Below are 9,546 nucleotides of genomic sequence, written 5' to 3' on the forward strand. Positions count from 1 at the left end.
GGTCAATGGCCTGTTCAAGAATTTTTTAAAAAATAGCCAGAGAAGGTTAGAGTTATGGCCCTCTTACATTGACTGAAGCTCCACAAAATCAGGACCATGGAAGCTATAGGACATTGCCTTAATACATGTATCCCATCAACAGGAATGACGGTGTGCAATGTCACAAACTGTACTTGCTCACAGCTCACTTTCCATGTGTCCATGAAGCATCTAAGCCATACTGTTCTACTGACTGGATTCTGTGAGTGAAACATATGCCTCTTGTGTGGTGAAGTGATTTTGTTGTTGCTTGTTTCTTTTTAGGTTATGTATCTCCCGTCTCCCATCTTATACCTTCACCACTAATCTCAGTGAATCTGAGAGCTGGCTGGATACTTTTGCCAAACAAACAAAACAAGGAGCCAAAATGTTGTGGTGTCTTAAAAACTAACGGCCATAATTTTGACCCTTCAAGAATCTTTCTCCTACATGCTACATCAAAGGTTGCCAAGGGAAAGCTAAAAAGAAAACCAGATGAATTCTCTCAGTGGTCACTGAGGTATTTGTCTCTCTTCCAGGTTGAAAACTGACCCGCAGGTCTTGGCATGAGCTCTTGCTTAGAAGCTAAAATAACTGGAGAAATGATAGTGAGAATAATTAGGAGTTTCAATCAGCTTGAACGTCTCCCAGTTATTTCTGTTTTTGAGGCATACGTGTTTGCTAAACCATATGTTCCAACTCTGATCTGCTCCTTTGAGATTTCAGGGAGTTGTTTGCTTCCATGTGTAGAATGACAAGGATCTGAGGGTTCACCATGATCTACTCAGGATGGTCAGAAGAGTTCTTTCTTGTGTAAACCAGTTGGACATCATTCTATCAGAGGCGGAAGAATCATCACATGGTGCCTCTCCCCCCACCAGTACAGACGGACAAAATATTGTCTCGGAAATCAAATGCAGTGGTGGTGTCAATGTCTTGGAAAATGTGACAGGTTCATGTACAGCTTGGGCTTGAAGATGTTGTCAGCTTCATTTACTCAAGGGAAACTGCTGGATACTTCTGATTTCTCCTCTGGAGGAGATATCCAGCAGTCTGCTGCTAAAGACAGAGGTGTGAACCCCAGTATATACAGTATGCCTGGAAAGAAGAGATTGGGGTGTGGGGGAGAAGAAAATGCAAGCAATTAATGATAATGAACCATGCTGCTTGTGTCGCCACTATTTGTCAAAGTCTACCTGTTATGCACAATTTGTACACACGCACACTTTCTCTCTGCGTGTGTCCTAGAACAGCATAAGAACACTACGCAGTTCTAACTGGCTGAGGACTAGATATTATTGATGTCTTAATTTAAATCTATTATTAGAGATTTTTTAAAAAGTTTTCCAATTGGTGGAACTTCAAGTTCCATGTGTCAATAAATGTTCTTTACAAAGAAGTAGAAAGATAGTAAGAGAGATGAGATGGAGAGAAAATACATGAGTCATGAACATATGACTCATATAGCAAATTTATCTTATTTCTAGATACATTAAATATGATACTCCATTTAGAGCTGAACTAATGATACCAAATGCATGAAATAAAGTTTTACTGTATGTTGGATTTCTAAATTCAAATATCACTAAATATGTACAGAAATTTGGACTGTAGGTTTTGGATGGCATAATGTTTGGAAAGGCATAGAGGTTGAATGCACAGAGAACCAGGAAATGAGTAGAGGTGTGGTTGTATCACTGTGTGATGTTGAACAAGCACCTGGTATGGAGCCCCTCCTATGTCTTGGAATGTGGCCCCAATCCATAGGCCAAGAAAATATTTATTATTTCCTTTTTTAAACTGTGTATAACCCCGCGTAGTCACGTTGGCAGAATATGACACATTGGATCAGGGACTGCATGTCTCTTAGTATGACTTGCTGATGATGAAGCGCAGGAAAGACAGTGAGACCACTTTTGAGTTCCTTTCTTGTTCGTGCGCTTCCCGAAGGAAGTGGTGGGAAACAGGTGGACAGTTGGTCCAGTGCAGAAGGTTTGCTTCTTTCTCTTTTTTTAATGTGTCTGTGGGATGCTGTATTATTGCTGCTGGTATTATCATCATCCCATTGTTTCTCCAAGGACCTCAGGGTGGCGTACGTTCTGTACCAGATTTTCTACTTACAACATAATAGAGCTGCACAGCTTTGGTTAACAAGCAAAGTTGCCACGTACTGTGCTGTGTTTCTTGCAGCAGGGCAAAAACTTTTTCTTTCTATGATTATCACTGCCGATTCCTCAGGGTTAGTTAAGGCACCGGAACACAAGCTTTTTTTTTAAAGAGGGGAGAATCTCCTGCTTGTAGCTGCCATAGATTGGATTAGTCGCTTCAGAAACAAGCAGCCGAAATAGTACAGAGCTGCATCTAGAGAAGCTGAGTGCCTTATGAAATACTAGTTCAAAATAATATGACTATACCTCTCAGCTTGGCAGGCAGAGTATTAGGCACGAATGCCGTGGCCATAGGAAGAAGTCCTGGTTCCTATATACATAGCCATGGATTACCCTCTTGCACAGGTAAAGGTAAAGGTTGCCCTTGACATTTTGTCCAGTCGTGTCCGACTCTAGGGCGCGGTGCTCATCTCCACTTCCAAGCCATAGAGCCAGCGTTTTGTCCGAAGACAGTTTCCATGGTCACGTGGCCAGCACGGCTAGACATGGAACGCCGTTACCTTCCCACCGTGATGGTACCTATTTATCTACTCGCATTTACATGCTTTTGAACAGCTAGGTTGGCAGGAGCTGGGACAAACGATGGGAGCTCACTCCGCTGCATGGATTCAATCTTACAATTGCTGGTCTTCTGACCTTGCAGCACAGAGGCTTCTGCGGTTTAAACCTGCAGTGCCACCACGTCCCACCCCTTCTGCATAATTCCCCTGCAAATAGGGTTTTGCACTGCTGGTACCTTAATCCAAAATAATAATGCTTTATTTCCATTAAGATGTATATGATACCCTTCACTTATCTAGGAACAAATAAAGGGATCCACCCATATGCATCACTGCTTCGTTTTTGTGGGGGATACAACTACTCCTTTCCCCCATATTCTCAGTGTCTCCAGCTTCAAAGCAGTATTTTTCATCGCCATCTCTTTCTTGGTCCTACTAAGATCCTTTCTTATGACACTGTTCCCAGGTGGATAAGTAGTCCTACAATAAGGTTTAAGAACTGAAAAACCTCAACAGCATTTTACTGCAAAGCCATTCTCAAATTCATGGCTGTGATTTTGGGTTCTGATTTCTTCCACGGTTGTTTTTCATTCCAGGGCTGAGTGGGTAGATGAAGCATTTGAGCAATCTCTAATTATACAGTGTCACAGTTGATGAGATTACAAAGAAGTAAACATGTTGTTGGTATTAGAGGGGATATTTTTAACAATGGCTGCTTTAAAGACACACATTGGCAGCCACTGTGGGAAATCTGCTTTGGAAGACACGGAAGGCAGGAAGAGTGCACATAAAAGCCAGAATCCAAATGGATTTGGAGCTAGAGATTTGAAATGTAAACTCCGAGCATAATGGGGGTGGGTGACTAGGGATCACCCTTTCGGATAAGAGTTTTCACATGAGATTTGTTTGTATGCCATTATAAGCAAGGACTCTGCAGGGCCTGCTTGCTGAGCCCCTCTCCTTGTTGCTTCTCCTTGCAATGGGCATCTCCACCTATAAGTATCACTGAAGGAGGTAGCAATGGAGTCCCGTAGCTGCACACTGGTTAAACTGCAATAGAAGACCTGAGTTCAATCCTGTTGGGCTCAGGTAACCAGCTTAAGGTTGACTCAGCCTTCCATCCTTCCAAGGCTGGTAAGTTGAGTTTTCAGCTTGCAGGGGCCAGGGGCAATGTGTAGCCTGCATAATTAAATTTTAAACCACCCAGAAAGTGCTTTAAGCACTATCAGGCAGTATATAAGCAGCAAACTTTGATGACAGACTATGGACCGAAACAAGAGAAAAAGCCAAAGCATTCATTAGGAGGAAGCCTGTCATTAGAAGATGAAATCCTTTAGTGTTGGAGAAAGACAATTCAGAGAGACTTTCACGACTAGGCAATGGCAAATGAAGAATGCACAATCACATAGTAAAGCAAAGGAATGTTCAAACTTCGGGAGGTGTGAAACACTCCTCCTATGACAATCAGATGTACTCAGAATTAAAGGCATTCTCTCTTCTAATGTCAGGCTATCTGTTGTGTCTAGTTTGGTTCAGGAACAACATTGACAGATGTTGGCTTTTTCTGCCATTAGCAATCTTCCCAATCTTACAAGGGTTTTGTACATGGGTCAAATATCTGGAACCAAGTTATATTGATTTGGTAGCTAGGCAGACTTTTTAGCAGATACAAGGGTTCTGATTATTCTGATAAATCTTGTTTTCTAACTAGCTCATACCCCAGATACAGATCCTAAATTTAGGTTTAGCATTTGCACATGAGAATACAATGTGTCCCCCCCCCCCCCATAGATGCCGATGGCTAACATGGATTGTATTCTGGAAGGCAACAAACGGAACTTTCTCAGGCAAAATGAAGATGGGGACAGGCACACAACCCATTTTATGGTGTTTCTCAGAAGGTTTATGACTGACAGATGGAAGCAGAAGCATCTAATCAGAAAGGACCCTGGGGTTCACCAGCTCTGCAGTATTTAGCACCTGGCTGCCCAAGGGAATGGCTTTTGAGGAGACAGACAAAGCACACTAAAGAGGACCAGCTCCCCCCCCCCCAGTCATTCCCTGGTGTGTATTCAGCCCCAGTCTGCAGTGCCCTGCCTATAGCAGTGGCTTCGTTTTGCTGCAGGAGAGATTTTTAAGGGCCCAAAGATAGAATCTTTGCTTTGCTACATGGAGACGTGTTGGTAACCAGACATAGGGGTGGGTGGGATTCTGGCAGTTTTGCTTTAATTGTGTTTCTCGGGATTCTACCACCATTTCCAACCGATTCCATATTGGATTGAAAGACCCCCCACACACACACCTTCCCATATGGCAATTGGTATATTTTGGTAGGCATTTTTCCTAATAGTTTTATACATTTTCTATAGTACATGCCTTGACTACATTTCCCCCATTCATTGAACCATGTTTATGTGCATTTTCCTAATATGTGCGGCTTTAGTTATGCACATTCTTTTGAGTATAATTCAAAGACAAAGAAGTAACAAAGGAATTTTACCTTCATGAATTTCTCTTGATGGTGGGAACCAAAAACATGTTGCAGTTTTGAATTTCTGGTAAAATTCCTTTTGATATGCAGTAAAGGTAAAGAGACTAACAGAGAAGGATAATTACAAGTTCCCCAGATAGTCCACCCCTTTCTCATTACCTGTCACTTAAAGTCTCAGTAACTCACTTTGAGACATTTGTAGTTGAAAAATTCAAAACATGTATTTACTTACAGTTGCTTGAATTTACAGACTTGTGTATACTTCTTGCTTTACTGCAGGGGTTTCCAACACCAGGCCCATTGCCAGTCCATGGCCATGGCAGGACCGGGCTGCGGAGACAGATCTCCTGCCCCCCCGCATGCATTCCCTCCACCCTCCCCACACACAGGTGCCCCACCCATCCATAAGCATGTCCCGCCCCCTGTGAGCATGCCTCACCACTCTGTAAATGCACGCAAGCATGCCCCTGCCCCTCTGCGCATGCGCACGAGTGCACCCCACCCACAAGCACCTCCTGCAAACGGACCTCACCCCCCCAACCGGTCCACGACTCAGAAAAGATTGGGGACCACTGCTTTACTGCGTACATACTTACCAATCAATCAAACAAATCAACAGCAAACAACTGCCACCAGCTGAAGAAAGAGCAGGGGAGAGAGAATACTCAGCTCAGAGTCAGGGTTCTCTTTGAATGCAAAGGCTGGAAGAAACAATTGACTAGTGTTGAATTGATACCGCGTTTACCCGAAAACAAGACAGGGTTTTTTTTGCTCGAAAAAAACGCATTAGGGCTTATTTTCAGGGAATGTTTTATTTTTATATTTTCATGTGCAACCATCTACATTGATTCGAATACAGTCGTGTCATCTTCTTCTGGTTGCTGCACAAGGATGGAGGGCAAAGTTTCACTTAAGTGGGGCTTATTTTTGGGGTAGGGCTTACATGACAAGCATCCTGAAAAAATCGTACTAGGGCTTATTTTCAGGCTAGGTCTTATTTTTGGGGAAACAGGGTATACAATCACCTTAGCCCGGAAAAGTGCCTCCCAGTCACACAAACGACATATAGCCTACATGTCTGCAAAGAAAACTCAAATACTGTAAGCATTTGTTGTTGTTAGCTGTATTGTGGGGAATTGGAGAGATCATGGCCTCTTCTTTTTCATGCCTGCTACACACCAGTCCCCAGGGGTAGTGAAGCCGTGTCGGGTTGCACCAAAAGCAGTTATATGCTGTGTTCCTTGGAGCAGCTATTTATTAATGTTTAAAATGCAAGCCTGACTCTTGATTTCTTTATTGTAGGGTAGGATTTTGGGCTTTTGAAGGTACCTTGCTTAAGAACGTACCCTTTCAATTGAGCAATTTGCTCAGACCATTTCCCCCCTTCCCTCTTCCTTTGGAAAACAGGAATGGAGGCCATTCCGAATTTGTTTACCAATGTCCACCACTGGTGCCACATCTAATTCGTTGTGGTTTTGCTTGTCACATCTTTCTCCTGCCCGTTTTTATTCTTTTGATTAAGATGGCTTTACAGTCTGACAGTCAGCTGTGCAGAATTTTTTTTCAAACAAAGGGGGGGGCAATTGTGTAGAAAGGTTCATGCTCTCAAACAGTATATAATGCTAAAACTATCTATTTTGCATGAACGAGGATGGCTAGAATTAATTACTAAGAGAATTTGTTTTTTTTTTCTTTTGTCCTCACTTGCCTGACAGGAATCGCAAAATGCCATTATAGAAAAGATGAGATACTGTGGGAAGATTTGCACCTCTCAGAAGTGAACGGCGTCTCTTTTTAGCTTGATGTGCGTACATTTCTTTTAGCTGAGCTAGAAAGAGAGCGAGAGAGAGCTCACAAAAGACTGGAGGTCTGCCCATTCTCTTCACATGCAATTTTGTTAACTTCTTCAGGGTAACAAATAAAAGCGAACACAAAATGGCCGCTTCTCTGTCTCCCTCTTATTGATTCCTTTGGGTGCAGCTGCATTTTTCCCCTCCCTTTTTCTAACTGTAACGTTTTAAAAAGCGGTCCATCCGCGATGCGTTCGGGCTCTACAAAGCAACAGAGGCCAATAAACCGGTGTACCTCAGTCCAGTCTTGGGAAAGCTTTTTTGCTTTTCAAAAATTATGTTGAAAATTATTTCTCTTCTCTGCCTGTTGTCTTGACTGGAGTCTCCCTCCCGCTCTCATCCTCCTTCATGCTCTGTCACTCTATTGTATACCTCTCACTTTAGGCTACTATTATTTCTTTGGCTCCATGCTGCTGTCGCCTTATTCTCTCACCAGCACCGCCTGATCTTACATCTCTGCTACCTGAAAGCAGAGACGGCCAACTCAAAAAGCGAGTGGAATTCCCAAGCTGATTTGCAGGAGAGAAATCGCTGTCTGTTGAGTTCGGCAAGGAAAATAAATAGTCTTTAACCAACTAGATCCCTCCGTTTTGCTAGCATCAAAAACAGGCCTGTTCTGATAGAAAACGCATAAGACAAGGTGCTCGAATCCCCCCCCCTTCATATTGTACACCTATCTCCCTCCATTTCCCTCAGGATCGCAGTATATAGACAGTCTTTCACTATTCCCCTCAGGTGTGGTGGCTTCACAGCTGTAATTGTACCGAAAACTGTGTCTGTGTGCGACAGTTAATGAACAGGTAGCGAGCACAGCTCCTGTAGATGCCGATGGTAACTCCCCAGCCATTCCCCTCAGTTGGAGGAAGCCGCTAGACATGTCACTCAGCCTGCACGGATGTCTTGTCCTGTCTAATGATAGGGCTAGCCCTCATGGTCTTATATACTGTAGGACAGCCTTGGTATTTTTATTTCCTCTTTTATATAGAGAGAAGATTTTTAAAAAAACAAACAAACAAACCCATGGATGGGCAACAAGCACCAAAAGAGATTATGAAATCGGAGAACTCTGCTTGCGGCAAAGTAACCTTCTTTTCTCCTTCATGAAATGCTTTGGGAAGTGAACACTAATCAACACCACCTTCTTAAGATGTGGAGCACTTAATTAAATGAGAATCGAAGCGCCCTCAGCAACCCAACCTAGCACTGGAATCCAGGGAGCAGCGTTCTATAGGCATATGAACAGAGTGCTGAGCAAGAGTTAAATATAGTTCACAAACAAGCACACGGAGGCAGCTGAGCTCACCACATTTCTCACTGAATGCACTCTCAATCCACCTGATGCCAGCATGCCTGCTGATTGTAATAATCCATGTTATTCATTTGGAAAAGACTGTGTTGAATAGGTCTGCTCTTTGGATTTTTTCCTAATAGCTATAAACAGGAAGACGCGCAGGAGTCTTACGGCTCAATACTATGATCCGTTGCATAGGCACAGCTCATAGTATCAGGATTAAGGCTTCTGACTTTGGCACAAGGACACAATTGTGTGCAATAATTGTCCCGAGAGCTGTTACAGTACCCTGGGTAATGGCCGGGGTTTAGCCACACTATCAGGGCCCTTACTTGCTATCAATATTTCTTAAAAAGTAAGGCAGAGAGGATGACTTAGTCTTTCCATTATGTGGGTCTCCTCCTATTCCTCTATTTTCTCTTTAAAGACTCATGGAGGAAAAAATATCCCCCTTAAGGCTAAAATGTGATAAGCAGTGGGTATGCTTTGAATGTGTAAGAATAAAGCCCAAAGTGTATACTCCCAAGAATGTTTGCTGCCAACAAAAGAGAGCAGATCTGTTTGCAATGCATGCATGACACCAAAGAGCGCAAGTCTGGCTCTCTCTTGCGTAGTTTCAGATGCATGTGCATGTTGGCAATTTGGATCAACAAGGAGAAGATCTATTTTAGAATGTTTTTCTTCCCTAAGGCTTTCACTTTCCCAGCGTACAGCTTAGTACAGACCACACAATTGATAACCACAATAACAAAATTAGAATTAGCAGAATTAGAAGTACAATAGCATGCCAGTGTATATACTGCAGTATAGCATATAAAGTATACACTGCTGCTTATTCGTAACTATTTGTGGTGTATTTTTGGAAAGTGTGACTCCTATGTTTGAAACACATTTTGAAATGTCTTTTGATGTGAGTTGCGTACTCTGTTTATACAAACTGGCACAATGATTATTTTAAGTGAACACCTTGGCTAGGAGGTCATACATAGACTGAAGCTGTTGCGGAGTTTTAAAATGTTGGTTAAAAACCTCTAGCTGCACAGTAGAAGTGCAGGGACTTACAGAGCAAAATTAGCTTGAAGTCTTCCCAAAGTAGACCACTCCTTATTTTCTCATCAACTGGCACTTATAGTCTCAATAACTCACTAAGAGACTGAATTTTTAAAATCCATTTACTCACAGTTGAGTAGATCAGAACAGCTCACTGTAAAAAAAAATAACTACTGTA

Source organism: Pogona vitticeps, chromosome 6, assembly GCF_051106095.1.
Source record: "Pogona vitticeps strain Pit_001003342236 chromosome 6, PviZW2.1, whole genome shotgun sequence".
Lineage (NCBI taxonomy): Eukaryota > Metazoa > Chordata > Lepidosauria > Squamata > Agamidae > Pogona > Pogona vitticeps.